This window comes from Arvicola amphibius, chromosome 7 (assembly GCF_903992535.2).
Source record: "Arvicola amphibius chromosome 7, mArvAmp1.2, whole genome shotgun sequence".
In the NCBI taxonomy this organism is placed as follows: domain Eukaryota; kingdom Metazoa; phylum Chordata; class Mammalia; order Rodentia; family Cricetidae; genus Arvicola; species Arvicola amphibius.
Genome location: NC_052053.1, coordinates 5,115,479 through 5,133,173, shown reverse-complemented (window position 1 = coordinate 5,133,173; position 17,695 = coordinate 5,115,479). Strand labels below are relative to the sequence as shown.

Below are 17,695 nucleotides of genomic sequence, written 5' to 3'. Positions count from 1 at the left end.
CTAACTTCTGCTGCATGCTGGGGCTGGAACATGGCCCCTCATTCAATTACATCTTCACCAGCTTTCTGTTTTCCGTGGTTTCTTTCACTGCCTTCAATTGATTGTCCTGAATCTGGGTCTGTAGATGAGACTGACCTCACACTCAGAGATCTACCTCCCTCTGCCTCTGCCTTTGCCTCTGGAGTGCTGGAATTAGAAGTATTCACCACCACAGACAGATCTAACCTTTTCTTTAATTCCTTTACACAAATTGGAAGTTTAGCTGGGTGGGATCTTGCCCTGAGGTCACAGCTCTCTTTATTCCATTTCTTAATCTGTTTACCTCCTTGAACACAGAATTTAGCGCCATTCCACTTCCTGGAGCTCCTTTTCTCCTCAAATTGTGCATTTTGTATTTTTTTCTTGCTTAGCTTGCTCCTTTTTATTATATATCTTCATTAGAATTAACACTAATAACCACACAAGAGAATGTATACTAAACTGTTTTGAGATTTCCTTTGCCAATGAAATTAATCCAAATAGCTTCACTTTAGCCTCAGGCAAACTCTTTGGACAAGGGCAAAAAGCAGCCATTTTCTTCACCAAATTATCACAGACATGATCTCTAGGCAACATACTAAAGTTCTTCTCCTCTGAAACCTCTTGAGCCAGGCCCCCATAGCTAAAAGCTTCCACGTTCTTACTAGTAAGGCTCACTAACTTAAAGAATTTCACTGCTTTCCTAACCCAAAGTAACAAATTCCTCCAAACAAAAACATCATCTGGCCTATCACAGCAATAACTCCACTCCTGGTACCAGCTTCTGTCTTAGTTAGGGTTTCTTTTGCTGTGAAGAGACACCATGACCACAGCAACTTTTACAAAGCAAAACGTTTAACTGGGGTGGCTTACAGGGTCAGCAATTCAGTCAATTTCATGGCAGAATATGCAGCATGCAGGCAGACATGGTGCTGCAGAGGGAGATGAGAGTTCTACATCTTGATCTGCCAACGACGGAAAGTGAACTATATACCACCCTGAGTGTAACTTGAGCCTGGGAGACTTCAAAGCCTACCCCCCCACTTCCTCCAAAAAGGCCACACCTACTCCTACAGAGTCACACCTCCTGACAGTGCCACTCCCTTTGGGGGCCGTTTTCTTTCAAACCACCAAGCTAGTCATCTATATTTTGAAAATTTTTCTATTCCAATACATAATGTGCTTTTTGACTGGGTTATCTTCTTGATGATTAGTATTTTGTTTTGCTGTTGATCAGCTCTTTTTGTATTCTATACACTAATCCTCTGTCAGATATATTGCTGTCAAATATATCTTCTTCCACTCCATGGGTGACCTCTTCACTCATCTGATGATGTCCTTTGAGGAACAGAAGCTTTTTGGTTTCATGAGGTCCCATGTGTTAAATGTTGGCTTTGTTTCCAGAATCTGATTGACAAAGCCCTTTATCTTTGAGGGTACTCCCTAGGTTTCCTCTAACAGTTTCAGAGTTGAGGACTTAAGCTGAGGTCCTTGATCCATTTTTGTCAGAGTAAGTTTCATTCTTCTACATGTTGCAATTCAGTTTCACTGGTACAATTTGTTGGAAATGTCATATTTTCTCCAATGTGTATTTTGACATCTTAATCAAAAATCAAGCAGGATAGTAATGTGTTCTTATAGCTGGATCTTCTATTCTATCAACCATGTGTTTGCATTTGTTCTAGAAGCATGCTGTTTTTATCACTGTGGCTTTGTAATATAACTTAAAATCCAATGTAGTAATATTGTCTAGAAGTACTCCTTTTATTCAGGATGACTTTATTGATCCCACAGTTTTTGTACTACCTTATGAATCTTAAGACTTTTTGTTTCTCTTTCTGTGATGAAAGGCAATGGGAATTTGGTTGGAATTGCATTTACTATGTAGATTACTTTGGGCAGGATAGCCATTTTCATAATGTTGACTCTATTGATCTATGAGCATGGGAGGTAAATTTAAAGTATGAAAGTAGAGTTCAGCAAAGAGGTAAAAATACTGAAAGAAAATTAAACTGAAATGAAGATGGCAATGAAAATTTCTGTAAGTCAGATTAACAGTTCAGTGGCAAGCCAGGTTAGCATATCATGACCCAAAGCTAAGGCAGAGGAAATGGAGTTTTAAAACTTCATGTTTGGAACACATGAGATCTTTAGGACTTCAGAAGACCAAATCTAAATTCATATGACCTATCAAACTCAACCCTAGATGTTACAGTTTAAACAAATATACAGCAAGTAATGAAACTGAAGCAGGGATGAAGATTGTCCATCTGAAAGCACCCCAAGTCTGCTCTTCCATCCCTATGCCTTACAATGCTTGAATACTCAGCAAGAGCAATATTTTACATAGTAAATAATCTACATAGTAAATGCAATTCCAACCAAATTCCCATTGCCTTTCATCACAGAAAGAGAAACAAAAAGTCTTAAGATTCATAAGGTAGTACAAAAACTGTGGGATCAATAAAGTCATCCTGAATAAAAGGAGTACTTCTAGACAATATTACTACATTGGATTTTAAGTTATATTACAAAGCCACAGTGATAAAAACAGCATGCTTCTAGAACAAATAAATAAAAGACCAGATAAAAGGAAATAAAAGGGATAAGAATAGTCAAAGTGTGTTTATTTGCAGTTGATATGATTCCATACATACGAGACCCTAAATTCTTCAGCAGAAACCTCTTAGAACTGCTACTTTCAGCAAAGTGTCAGGATACAAAAAAAAAAAGACACAGCATCCTTCCTATATACCAATAACAAACATTGAGAAAACAATCATAGTGATTACCCCATTCACCATAGCTTCAAAAAAAAAAAAAACTTAGAAATAAAACTAACCAAGGAAATAAAAGAACTCTATAAGTAAAACTTTAAAACTGAAACTACACGGATGACAGAAGTCACCGTTAGCAATGATGTCAGAGGGTCGCAGAGCTCAGAAGAGCCAGGCCTGTGGCACCCTTCGAGGGATTAGGAAATCCACAATTAACTGATTGTTACGAAACAGTCATTTTTGTTCTAGAGGAGGCTCCCTAAGCTAAAGACACCAAAGGAATTCATTAGTACTTTTTTCTTTCACTTATGGATGGAGCTGAAATATCTAATTTAGTTTCTAAGATAGCAGATCTAGATATACAATATCTAATTATCTTTCACAGTTCTGAAGGATTTCTTTGAAGCATTCAGCAACCACATGTCACATTCCAGACTTACTGGGAAGGAGGGGTATTATCTAGTTTCAATCTGGTAATTTTATCCTCCCATACTTTATATTTCCAAATGACATCTATTTTCTTCTTTTAATCAGCTCAATCATTCCTTCACTTCATGGGCAAAACAGGCACTCAAGGTGTCCACATTAAACCAACTGTCAGATAGAGCATCTAACCAAGTTTGGAAGAATAAACAGTCTCAGAGGCCCTGATGCAGGTGGTTTTTTTCCTGGCTCACATCCCCATCAGAGAATGAGTTCTTCCCCTGCAGCCTTACAAAGGATGTAATCCTGACCTCATATACCCAAGGTCAAATGCTGCTGGGTCCTCCGTCTCATGGGCAAGGCTCATTCCTAGCTGTTTCCTCCACCTGCTTCTCTGTCTTGTGTCTGTGTATGATAAGTTCACCTGTGGTTATGTAGGGGTGTGCACCCATGCACATGTGGAGGCCAGAAGTGGACAGTGGGTGTCTTCTTCTCTCACCCCCACACCTTACTTTTTGAGGCAGAATCTCTCTTTGTACCCGGAGCCTATGCATTCAACTATGGTTAGCCAGCCTGTGACTTCCAGAGATTGACCTGTCCCCATATGCACACATCTACCCCAGGCTTACAGATACAGATTTCTGTGCCCAGATTTGGCATGGGTGCTGAGAACCCAAATTTAACTCCTCATGCTTGTGCCAATTACATAATTATATTATAATCTTAAAAAAATAAAATACATATATTTTAAAAACAAAATGAGAAACTGTCAGCTTTTTTAAATGAAAGAGCTGGCACAAAGGACACAGGCTTTGTCGCATCTGGAAAAGTCCAGGAAGATAGAAAGCAGGTACTATAGTCTGCAGTACATTCAGGGTGCTTATGATATTAAGTCAGCCTGGGAAGTCAGCCAATTCCTATTGACTAATAACACAAACCTCTCTGTGTGGCTTTGATAAATTATATGTAAATGTGGTACAATTGTTTCCCTTTGACTTAACTCCTCAGAAGTTATGGTTTGCCCCAGGTAAACCATGAGCTTCAGAAGCTTACTGTCGCATTTAGAAGTCACGGCTGCCACTTCACTTCAGCAATGAGAAATATAAACGAAACGGGACAGAACAAGTGTGTGCCCCTGAGGACTCACCAAAATATCACACAGACATTCTGACTTTTTTTGTGACACTTCAGCGTCAGACTAGCAGGAGTTGTAAGACCCAGCCCATCATATTTGACATCAGATGCAATGCTGTTGTTGTATAATACTTGGTGGGAAGTTACGAACTTGGACTGGGCCCAGGCCAGCAGACTAAGCCAACATAGTTTAACCAAAGTGCCTGAATGACTCTGTAGTCAATTAAGTAATTTAAGTGTAGACTAATTAAGTTATAACCAGTTGGCTAGTTGATTGCCTAAACTGTAGTTAATTTTAGGTTTCCTATGCCTTACTTATGGTTTTCTGGAAATGTCAGGTTGAATTGTTGGTTGAAGTTCTCAGAACCTGCTTGGGTGTACGCATTACCTCATACATGAACTGTGATTTGCTCAGATGAAGTCTGCTACACCTAATTGGTCTCAGGACTTTTCCTTTTAGTAATTTTAGTGTTATAATCAGGATGCAGAATGGAGCTCCAGAGACCGTGGGAGCTCTGGAGTAACCGGGGATGTTGTCTCCTGAGCTGTGTTCCGTTTCCTTGTGTGAGGGACGCTGGCTGAGTCCCTCACTGTGATTCTGAATTTCCGGGGACTCATCCTTTGAACATCAAGTTTGTTTGAGGAAACATTTTTGTTCCGACTGTATTTGGAAGTTGTGAAGGGAACACAGGGATGAGTCCAGTAGGAGGCCTTGAAGGAGGCCTAACTTAACATTGGTGCAGCCATGACAGGCTGTAGATTAACAAAACTGGGCCTTCAGCATGACAATAACCAGGAAAAGCCACATACCATACCCTGTGGGGGAACCGATCAGAACTGAGACAAGTACAAGGTGCTCCAGAACATAATAGTGTCCATAATCTGCATATAGATTGCTAGTTTCCTTGCAGCACAGCCAGTACCAATGACTGACAAAACTTCTGGAATTCCTCTACTCCCCACCCCATCCTTTGCTCCTTAAAAACCCTGCCTCAACTAAGTTCAGGGCTCCCTGATTCAATGGCTATGTAGGAACAGACTCCCCAAACTCGAGCTTGCAATAAAGGTTCTTCACTTTTGCATATGAACTAAGAATCCTGGTGGTCTCTGGGGTGGGGGACTTGTCCAGGATCCCCCAGATCCACCAGGACCCCGACATACGGAGCCTTTGACTGACCAGTGAGTGTCTTTCTGTTTGTTTGGTTGGTTGGTTTCACTTTGTCTCTGTCTTGCATTGTACTTTGTAATCTTACCGAGCCCATTTCTGAGTTGCCTGCAAAAAGGTCTAGGCGGAAGAGCTGGAAAGACTGCAGGCTGTGAAACTAGTAGGTGTCCCAGAACACTTCTGTAAGGAATTTCGGATCCCCCTGGTTTCTCTGACTAGATAGGCAGAATCGCGCCCGCCAATCAGCCAGAAACCAGCATCTCAGTTTCCGGTTTCCTCCGGTGGCCAGGAGGAATCTCTGATGTTTCGTTTGTTTTGAAACTGTGTGTTTGTTTTGTATCTGTGTTTCTTTGGCGTCTGACACTCGAGACTGATATTATGGGACAGAAGCCTAGTGTTCCCACTCCCTTGACTCTGACTCTTGACCATTTTCAGGGATTTAAGACGAGAGCACAAAAAAAGACGGATTTAAAACCGAAAAAGAAAAATTAACCACATTCTGTCAGATAGAATGGCCTTCCTTTGACATAGGCTGGCCAGGAGGAAGAAGTTTCTACCCCTACCTGGTGGCTCGTGCCAAAGATGTCATGGTCTACCTGGACCAGATTCCTTACATTGTCGCCCGGCAGGATCTAGTCCTGCACGCACCCTCCTTCTCGGCTACAATCGCTTATTTTCACAGAACCACTAAGAACGTCAAAAAGGAAACTGAAAAGCTGGTGAGCCACACCCCAAAGCACCAGCACCAGTCCTCCAAGGGGGAGCTGAGGAAGAAGCTCTCTTTTGTCCCCTCCTTATCAGCTCCCTTCTCCAGGGACCCAAAGGGCTGCCGGGGTGGAGGGAGGGGAGACCCCCTTCTCAGTCCCACTCACCCGAGGAAGGGCTCAGCAGGAGGCTCCCATGCCCCCCCCCTCCACTTAGTCGCCCTACCCTTGAGAATGGTGGAGCAAAGGTCAGACTCCTGGTGGGCTCTGGGGGCCTCGTGATGCAGGCATAACAGTCTCAGGGGTCTAACCTGGTCAGACAAAAACTCAACAGAGCACAGTAAAGAGTAAAATTACTAGAAGACTAGACGCATCATGGGTTCACCTGGATCTAGTGGTCTAGACCTCTGCGTCCTGAGGTCCCTTTAAAGAGTAGTTTGTGCTAGGAAAGTGTTTACAACCTCAGGGCGGTACCTACAGTGCAGTGTGCAATACGATGGCTCAGGAAGAACCTTCTGGTCTTCATGACAGCTGCCTTTACTCAGACAGAAAAACTAGATTGCATCCAGTACCTGGAACTTCCACGGCCAATTCACATATAATAATGCCCAGAACCTTTACTTTTTCTTAAAAACTGAGGAAAATTTGCTAGAAATAATTTGGAATTACAATGATCACAATGAGGATGTTTACATTTGGATAAACTGTGGAATACATTCAAAATGAGGGCCAAAAAGAACATAGACTGAGTTGTATGTTTTTAACTGGTGTGTGGGCCTGTACCTACACTGTGGTGGAAGGTTATTCATAGAAATTTAGCCGTTAGGTAACAGGTTGACTTCCTTCACTTAAACCCCTATGCCTTGGTTAGAACCTGACAGAATATCAGTGAAAACAACCCTTTAATCTACTTAGAAAATGCTCTCTGGTGGTTGTGCAAGCCTTAAATACCAGCACTTGGGAGACAGAGGTAGGCGGATCTCTGTGAGCTCGAGGTCAGTCTGGTCTACAAGATCTAGTTCCAGGATAGGCTCCAAAGCTACAGAGAAACTCTGCCTTGAAAAACAAAACAACAAAAGAAAAAAGAAAAAAAGGAAGGAAAAGAAAAAAATGCTCTCTGAATCCAGTGCAGGCCTTTAATCTCAGCACTTGAGAAGCAGAGACAGAAGGATCTCTGAACTTGAAGCCAGCCTGGTCAACATCCAGGGCTAACAGAAAGATCTTGTCTTTAAAAAACAGCAAAAAGAAAGAAGGTGGGAAAAATGTTCTCTGTACCACACTTTAGTTGGCCAAACCCTGAATTCTCGCTAAATTGAGATCACACAGCCTGGGCTGGAAAACCAGCCTAATCTTGTTGATCTTGAGACATAACTCTAGAGAAAAGATTACTTGTGTGGAAGAAGTCTTCCTCTATGACTCTCATCTCCTCTGCAGTCTTCCTGGAGAAGGAAAATTAAATAAATCATCAAAAGCTTTTATACTAGTGATACTGGTATGCCAAAGACACCCAGTATGACTGGGGATTAATTAAGTGGTATTTGTTAGACAAAATTGGACGCTCTCAATTCAGTGTGTACACATTTCAAGTTAAAATGCCCTGTTGATATACTAGTCTGTTAATCAATATGAAGTGAACTTCTTTATATCTCCTGGCAAATTTCGGTTCGGAATACATTTTGTCAGACAGCAGAACAGTAAGGCCGGCTTGTTTCCTGGTCACATTTGCTGGGAACATCTTTTTCTTATGGTTACTCTAAGGTCACGTGTGTCTTCGATGGTGTCTTAGTTTTATTTTCTGTTGTCATGAATAAAAACCCTGACAAACACGGGAAACCCTGCAGATGTAATTTAGGGGAGAAAGGGTTCATTTCTAGCACATGGTTCCATGTTCCTATCCACCACTGTGGGAAAGCAAGATGTCAGGAACTGGAAGGCAGAAAGATGTCTTGCTGACATGCCCACAAGCCAAAGGAATGCAGACAATCCTCTCTGAATTGCTGTTAAAATGATTCTCGACTGTCAAGTTGATAAAACTAGTCATCACAGATGATGAGGCAAATTTCTCAGCAACAGCAAAACAGGTGGATCATTTTTTTTAAATCCAATCTGCTACTCTGTACCTTCTGATTATGGAATGGAGACCACTAATCTTACTACAATCCTGAAAGTTAATAATGCTGGCTAGTCTTATGTCAACTTGACAAAAGCTATAGTCGTCTGGAAGGAGGGAACTTATATTGAGAAAATGTGCACATAACATTGAGCTGCAGACATGCTTGTAGAGCATTTTTCTAATTAGTGATTGATGGGAGGGCCCAGTCCATTGTGGCTGGTACTATCCCTGGGCTGGTGGTCTTGGGTTCCATAAGAAAGCAGTCTGAGCAAGCCATGAGGGGAAAGCCAGTAAGCAGCACTCCTCCAGGGTCTCTGCTTCAGCGTCTTCCTCCAGGTTCCCACCCTGTTTGAGTTCCTATCCAGACTTCCTTCAGTGATGGACTACAGATGGGGAACCATAAGCCAAATAAACCCATTCCTCTACAATATGCTTTTGGTCACAGTGGTTTATTGTAGCAATAGTAACCCGAACTAAGATGGGCATGTATTAATTATTGTCGTTTTGCCAGCTTTGTAGTGTTTTCCTACTCCTCACTTACTGAAATACTATTCTAACATGGTTTATTCTTTCCTATGGCCTCATGGATATGTTTATCTTTCTCTTCAGCCTAAAGAATTCTTTCAAGTCTCTTATGCATAACTGGATTAGTAGTTATGAATTCTTTTGGTCTCTTTTATCATGAAAAGGCTTGTTTTTCTCACTCAAAGACTAGAGATAGTTTGAGTGTAGCGGTCTTGGTTGATAGTTGTCTTTCACATCTGGAATTATAATATTTTAAGCCCTCTTAGTTTTTAAGGTTTCTTTGAAAAACCAGCTGCTATGACTGGCAAGTTTGCCTTTGTATGTGACTTAACTCTTCTTCCCTAAAGGTTCTAGTATACATTTTCTGTTCTGTATACTTAATGTTTTGACTGTATGATGGCATCGAAAGATTCTTTTATGGACTTGTTCGTTGGCTATTTCAAATTCTTCCTGCTTGTGCTTGCTAGTTTAGATCGCCTCCATGAAGAAAATGTCTCCGTAAGAATGGGCTTCAGGCAAGCCTGTCGAACATTTTTCTTAATCAGCGATTGATTTGGGAGACGCCAGTCCATTCATTAGGAGGGGTCTGTTCATTATGAATGAGACTACCCCTGAGCTGGTGGTCCTGGTTCTATAAGAACAGAGGCTGAGCAAGCCTGTAAGCAGCACCCTCTGCAGTGTACGCTTCAGCTCCTGCCTCAGGAGCTCAGGACTATGATGTGCACAAATGAGCCAAATAAAACCTATCTTCCCCAGCTTCCTTTTGATTATGGTGTTTCATTGCAGCAATAACAACATTGGCTAAGACAGTGCTCATAAATGGATCCCTTTCTCTAGATGTAAGAACATTTCTGCTATGATTTTACTGAAAATGTAGTCCATGCCTTTTGCATGAAATTCTTTTCCTAACCCCATAATTTGTAAATTTGGTCTTTTTTTTTTTGGTTTTTCGAGACAGGGTTTCTCTGTAGCTTTGGAGCCTGTCCTGGAACTAGCTCTTGTAGACCAGGCTGGTCTCGAACTCACAGAGATCCGCCTGCCTCTGCCTCCTGAGTGCTGGGATTAAAGGCGTGTGCCACCGCCGCCCGGCTAAATTTGGTCTTTTTATAATATCCCATAGATCTTAAACATTCTATTCTTATTTCCCTAATTCATTATAGTCAGTGACTTAATGACCTAATTCCACACCTTCTGTCCTGCCCTTGACTTGCCCTATTTGTGAAGTTTCCTTCCCGCGGAGAGTCACATTTGTAGTACTGATTTTTTTTCCCCAGCATTTCAGGATCTTTATTTCCTTCTTTAGTGTTTCTATCTCTGTTGAATTCTGAATTCTTTTCTCATATCTTATGTCAATGCCTTCATTTCTTTAAGTTTCTTGTTTGCATTCTCTTGGAATTCCCCCAGAAGCATATAGTGTGTCTCTTTGATCTTTCTGGACATACTTAGATTCACTATTTTGAATGTTTGAGGCTTCATCTTATCCACCATCATTGGAGGCCATCAACGTAGGATCAACAATTTTTTGAAGAGTTATATTGTCTTGGATTTTTATGTATCTTGAGTTTTTACATTGAGACTTAATCATCTTGGGTTATATTATTGATTGAATGTTTTGCCATTATTCTTTTAGTGTTTGCAATGTTTGAGAGAAACTAGATTGTAGTACAGTTGAGATATTTTTTCTCTTTTTTACTAGTAGTCAGAACACCAAGTTCAATCCCTAGTAATTCTTGTAGAGTACAGCATTATCATTTTTAAAAGCTCTATTAAGGGTTGGTACACTATGAAAATACAACAAAGGTCAAATGCAAAGTGATAACCCATTAAATGTCAATCATTTTAGGAAGAGACATAGGTAAAGCTGTATCCACTACTGTATTTGTTACTGTGGATATGGGTAAAAAGATAAAATGGAATCGAGTAAGATTAGTGATTAGAGTTGGGTGGATAAAAAATGTAAAAATAAATAAAAGGAGGACCAATATGAGCAAGGAGGGGAGAAATGAGGTAACTTGATTAAAGAACCATCAAGAGAGGTAAATAAAGACAATCAGATAGCCTACAACCTCACCAGCTCTCGGTAGACTAATGAATGAATGAATAAATAAATAAATGTAATAATAATAAAAGTTCATTACTAGAAATACAGTGCAGATTCTCAGAGTCTCTGCATTGTCACTTCCGGTATTCCTTCTCACTGGGTGATGAGTTCCCTAGACCAAACCAATACCTCCTGACTGGCTAGAGACTTTCTTTCCTCCCTGTAAAAGTTCCCTATTTGACTATGATATTAATACTAGAAATATTTGGCTGTTACCTAACAGTCTGATAACCATTAGCCAAATTTCCCAGTTCTTTTTTTCTTGAAATTCTAGTAGTCCATGCCAGTGTGCCATTCACCATCTTCCGATCTGAAGATTTTCTTTTTATTATCAATAGATGGCCATTAAAACTAGAAATAGCATTATAAAAGGAAAGCAAGATATGATTGGTGGGTTTTGACTGTTGAAGCTAGAATGCATGAAAGATCTTTTAAAGAAAAAAAGGAATTTGGAGTCTCCAGTCTAAGGACCAGTGTACTGGTTAGCTTTTAGTTATCAACTCGACACAGCCTAGAATCTCATGGGAAGAGAACCACAGTTTAGGAAATGTCTAGATCAGGTTGCCCTGTCGGCATGTCTGTGGGAGATTGTTTTAATTGCTGTAGGAAGACACAGCTCACTGTGGGCAGTACCATTCCCTAGGCAGGAGGTCCTGAGCTAAGAATAAATAAAGCCAGGGCTGGAGAGCTGGCTCAGCCATTAGAGGCTAGACTCCGAACCAAACATACAAAAATAAACAAAGCAAGCTGAGCATAGGCAAGCAAGATGCCCACATCCATTTTATTCTGCTCTTGACCACAGATGTGACCTGTGCCCAGCTGCGTCAGGCTCCCACACTGTGGCCTCTCTACAATGACAGGCAGAAACTAGCATGGTAATCTAAGTAAACTCCTTTCCTCTCTACGTTACTTTTCGCCAGGGTGTTTTATCACAGAAATAGAAATGAAATTGGAACTGATTATCCAGACACAACGAGGAGAAAGATCAAGGACCAACTGTGAAGGTATATAATTCTAGAAATTGAGAGATGAGTTTGATGTGATCAAGCTGATTGAAATTGGAGGATTAAAAGGTTTTCTAGGAAATGCACACTATTACAAATGCATATGGTCATAAAATTCATATGTTGTTCCCTCTGTTTAAAAACAAAAGGTATGCCGGGCAGTGGTGGCGCACGCCTTTAATCCCAGCACTCGGGAGGCAGAGGCAGGCGGATCTCTGAGTTCGAGGCCAGCCTGGTCTACAAGAGCTAGTTCCAGGACAGGCTCTAGAAACTACAGGGAAACCCTGTCTCGAAAAACCAAAAATAAATAAATAAATAAATAAGGTATTTGAAAGATTCACTTGCTTATAATGGGAAAATTTGACTCTGATAAAGATCTTGGGCCTTTCCCTCTGTATTCGGCTTTAGGTGTTAGTATTTGAAGTCTTACTATTTTGGTTAGGTGAATTATTATCTTGCATGATTATGGGTTTATTTGATCAAGAAATCTGAACATTTAATGTTTTTGAAAGACTTTCAAAATCAAATTCTAGACTAGATCTTTTGCCTTAAGACTTTCTTTTGATGCATTCCAGGAGACTGTTAGGAACAATCTAACTAGACAGACCCTTTAAGCCTATTTGCTATTGATATGGAATGTTGTGCAAACAGAAAGGAAATAAAAGATCCTTGTAGCTGTAGCTCTCTCCTTCCCGGGTATTCATTTGAGACACACATACAGGAATATGTCAGCTTCCTCTGAGACGAAGTGTTTGATCAGAGATCAGTAGTACCCTGGTAGATAGGAATTTTAAAAAATAAAAAAGAAGGTATATTTAAACACTGCAGTGGAAAAAACTCTGAGCTGCTTGCAGCTCCTTTTCAATCTCTCGCCTTTCGGGGCTGATTAGATAGTGCTGGCTGTTCAGGCCTGATGAAGATCCACAGGCTGCTTTTAACTAACTGAGCATTAAAGATGAACCAATGGCTGGGGTTTGAATTGACCCAAAGCTAACAAAACCAGAAGGTAAGCAGAAAGGGATGTTGTTATATTTCTTCATGGCCAACAAACCTAGAAAACAAGCAGCGGACCATATGGAGACCAACTATCCCTTCCTTAGATACAAACTGCATTTTGGGCCACACAGAGAAACTCGGGGCTGACTGTGAGGCTAAGCCATGTAATGTTACAGTTCCGTGTTTCCCCCATAGATGGCTCTATCTTTACTCTGGACTGAAGTGTTTCATCTTCAGGGAATTCAAAGAGCAGTCTCTCTCTCTCTCTCTCTCTCTCTCTCTCTCTCTCTCTCTCTCTCTCTCTCTCTCACACACACACACACACACACACACACACACACACACACACACACACACACACCTAATACCAGACTTTCGTCCTCTTGGGATTATATCACGGACTAGAGTGAGAATCCCAGAATCCAGAGTGACTGGTTATTCTTGAACACATCATGGAGGAACAGGAATTAAACAAATACCAAGGAAATGCCTTGACAGACTTCCACGCTTTAAGTCAGTTATGAGATGGTTGCTAGAAGCAATTTGAATGAAACAACTTGATGTAGTTCTAAACCAAATTTGATCCAAATCAGATCTCCCACAGTGGCCCTCATCAGGGATCATAGATAGTGCTGGCTGTTCAGGCCTGATGAAGATCCACAGGCTGCATACCCATGCATTGGAAAAGGAATTTAATATTAAGCTAGGACTAATTGAAGACATGAGCAGACGCCTGATCTGCCCCAGGTCTTCAAATGCCCATTTTTAGCTTTTTACCCATTCATCATGGAGATGACAGGCAATACCAATTATGGGAAGACATTGGCGTGGTGACTATTCTAACTTCTTCCACTCCGTCTTCAGTGAGTCTCAGGATCTCAAAACTAGAGTCTGTATCTTGTAACTTGTAACTTAAGATAGAACTGTATACCTTTGGAGATTTTAGGGTAAACTAAGGGAAAGTTTGCCTCCCACATGGAGAGCTTTCTGCAAGATGAACTATCACAGTTCCACCGTACTGAGACTCTTACCGCTCCTGATTTGTCCTTGTGGACATATCTTTCACTTGTTGGGATAACGTGATTTGGGACAGTGCATAGCCAGTCTTCTAGACACTCGTTCTCACTTCATTTCGACTTCCTAGCTATAGGGTGTGGGGCCAGCGGCTATGCAGAGAGTAGTCTGGGCAGTCACTAATACTTTTGTTGCATGAAATAAATACATTGGACAGTGAAGATACTTCATTACAAGGAACAAATAACAAGCTATTTGGCTAAAAATGAATATCGCTCATCATTTAATCATTCCGCTTTAATGGATTTGTTTTTTGCTGGCCTTGGCTAGCAATCATACCTCAAATTGTTGCTATTCTCTTCCTAATAGCTGCAACAGCAGCCTCCCCGGTGCAGCGTGTTCTCAGGCTTAAATACCCGCGTGCTGCCATCTGTTAAATGCTAAATGGTCTCTCATTGGGTAGAATGATAAGAACTTAAATATGCGGACATGAGGATGCTATCAATTATGAATGTCTTATTGAAACCAAATCTAATATCATGGTTTCTTACAGTGGTGTGGATGCCAGAAGTTCGTGCAAATTCTTAGCTTGAGAGGATAACCCAAGGGGAAGAATGGTTCAATAGAATTTTGTGAGGACGAATGCATGAAGACCAGGCACCTGGGCTGGGCCCACCAGACAAAAGCAATAGAGTTTAATCCCCATAACTGAGCTTTAGTTGGCACTATAGGCACTGTAGGCAATTACCCAATGGAAAACAACCGCCTAAGCAAATGATTAGTAAATTAGCTATAGCCAATCAAATTGCTCTGTGTCTTGATTCCCTGCCCAGGTCCCATCGTTGGCTGTAGCTCTCTGAATCTGCCCTGCTCCTGCATTGCCTAGTGTATTAATCATGTCTTGTTTCTGTCAAATACTGCTGAGTATAACCGATCTGAGGAATTCTCCTTTTGACATATCTGTGCATAGTAAATGATTCTGGAAAAATCTTTCCAAAGGCAATGATTACAACATGACAAGTGTTTGTTTTGTGGCTTCCATGGTATGCTGCGTGCTTTGGAATGAACTCCTAAACCAGAGAGGCTCTGAGTGGTTTTCTGGGGTTCCTACGGGGTTGAATCTCTCTGGGACTCCTCTTTACATCTCCGACTGGGAAGGACACAACCTGTGCAGAGGGCTGTGCTGATGACTCACTGTGGTGAGGAGGCAGCATTAAGGCTCAGGGTGGCTTACACAATGCTCTCTTTCCTAGTCTGCTGAAGACCAACACAAGGCCAGGGAAATCCAGCCTTTGAACAGAAGCAGGCTCTAGACTGAACAAATCTGGACATGTTCTAGAGATAAATCACAGTACTAAATTTCCTCAGTTTTGCAAAGTAGAGTCAGTGGGAATGGCTTGCTCCATTCCCACTTCTCCCAGCATGCCTGATGTAGGTGTGTCTTCTATCTATCTGATGATTTCATTGGTTAATTAGTAAGAAACTGCTTGGCCTGATAGGTTAGAACATAGGTGGGTGGAGTAGACAGAACAGGATGCTGGGAGTGAGGCAGACGTCTCGGGCAGATGCCTCAGGCAGTCGCCATGCCTCTCCTCTCCGAGACGGACGCAGGTTAAGATCTCTTCTGGTAAGCCACCCCTCGTGGTGCTACACAGATTACTAAATATGGGTTAAAGCAAGATGTGAGAATTAGATAATAAGAGGCTGAAACTAATGGGCCAGGCAGTGTTTAAATGAATACAGTTTGTGTGTTGTTATTTCAGGGCATAAGCTAGCCAGGCGGGAATGCAGCCTGACGCTCCCATCACTACACATGCCCATCTTGGTGTCAGCTTGCGGTCTCTCACACGTCACCACAGATTTTTCTTTGTACCATAAACATTTCCTTTGTCCTGACAAAACTGTTTTTGGGAGGGAATTTCTTAATAAAATTATGACATCATCTCTGATGCTTTCTTTCTTCTCACATCTCCTCATCTACACAAAGCTTCACATGCATGGTCGAAACCTCCCAGTCAGAACTTCCCCACTGCACTAGAGACCAAGACACATTCCACTATGGAGGATATTAGTAAAGAGGCCACCAGATATTCAACTACAAGACAGTCAAAAACTGAGGTATCTAAAGCAAATGAAAAGTTAACATTTTTAGACCTGTGAAGAAATTCAATACATAATGAAAAAGATGAATTGCTGAGGTCCGACTGCAGCGTGATTAGCGCCATTAGCACGAGGGGACATGACAGCCGTGGCAGCGATGCTGGCCTCTCACTCCTCAGTTCAGAGGCGTGCATGCTGTAAGTAGTTTTCCCCAGTGTAACAAACGACTATCCACGTTGAAAGCCAACTAGAGGGAAGAACTTGCCGAAAGTCAATTTTCTTCTAAGTATGCTGAATTGGTGATTCATAGTCTCCCTCTTTAGAAAACGAAATGTCATGTTTTGGTTGAAAATAAACTTCTGGTAGACTCAGTGGGGGTATAAAATATAAATAACAGAGTATAGTGAGGAAGAACTTCAGTCACTCTCCTTTGCAGTTGATGAGGATACAGTTTTGATGGATCATGAATGAGAAATAAGCAAAGTCACCTTCAAAAGAAGAATCTCCAGTCACCAATAGCTTAGTGTAGCCCAGTTAAAGGCCATAATATACTCAAAACATTTATGTATTAAGCAGAATGAAATTGATTGACTCAAACAGTGTGCCTTAATCCTTAACACTGACATGTTGGGCAAGCAAGATGGCTCAACAAATAAAGGTGTTGCAGTGAAGTCTGATGACCTGAGTTCAATCCCTGGGGCCCACATGGTAGAAGGAGAGAATTGACTCCTGCAAGCAGTTCTTGGACCTCCATACACTATGTCTAAGTGTCCCAAACAAATAAATAAATGTAATAAAGTTTGTTTTAGATGACAGCACCTACAAAATGTTGTGAGAGGGAAAAAAACAGAAAATTGTAGCCATCAGGCATTTCAAGTAGTTCATCAAAGAGAAAAATTGGGCACTGCTCATGCTGCCCAGAGGATCCTGCTTTCTTTTTGGTTTTTCGAGACAGGGTTTCCCTGTAGTTTCTAGAGCCTGTCCTGGAACTAGCTCTTGTAGACCAGGCTGGCCTTGAACTCAGAGATCCGCCTGCCTCTGTCTCCCAAGTGCTGGGATTAAAGGCATGCGCCACCAGAGGATCCTGCTTCTTATCATGGACTACAGGTGGCACCTTATTTATTTTACATATTTAGGTTTTGTTTTAGTCTTTTTTGTTTGTAAAGTTGAACATACCTCCGAGATTGACTAAATTAGCATTGTAAACCTATCCTGCTGAAGATCATCTCCTTGACCATGATGAATCTGCTGTACTGATTTCTCTCTGTTGTAATGAGGCCACTAGTTAGTTCCCAGCTGCTTAGCCCTCAAATAATCACAAAGAAACTGTATTATTTAAAACACTGTTTGGCCCATCAGCTCTAGCGTCTTATTGGCTAACTCCTACATCTTAATTTAATCCATCTCCATTAATCTGTGTATTGCCACATGGCTGTGGCTTACGGGGTAAAATTCCCAGCATCTGTCTCCAGTGGAGGCTATATGGCTTCTCTCTGACTTCACCATTCTTTTTCCCAGCATTCAGTTTAGTTTTCCCCGCCTACCTAAGTTCTGCCCTATCAACAGGCCAACGCAGTTTCTTTATTCATTAACCAATAAAACCAACATATAGAAGGACCTC

The 17,695-nt window shown here is 41.3% G+C and overlaps 1 long non-coding RNA gene across 3 annotated transcripts in view; it reads right to left on the bottom strand.

Annotated features, from left to right (window-relative positions):
- LOC119818430 overlaps positions 1-17,695 on the bottom strand; it is an 82,479-nt gene that overhangs the window by 28,890 nt on the left and 35,894 nt on the right. The window contains exon 4 of one of the 3 annotated variants that reach the window (XR_005286116.1): positions 7,483-7,660. The exons of the other annotated variants lie outside the window; for them this stretch is intronic. This is a non-coding gene — a long non-coding RNA (uncharacterized LOC119818430). Of the gene's footprint in view, positions 1-7,482; positions 7,661-17,695 lie in introns of those variants that run through there. 3 annotated transcript variants of the gene reach the window in all.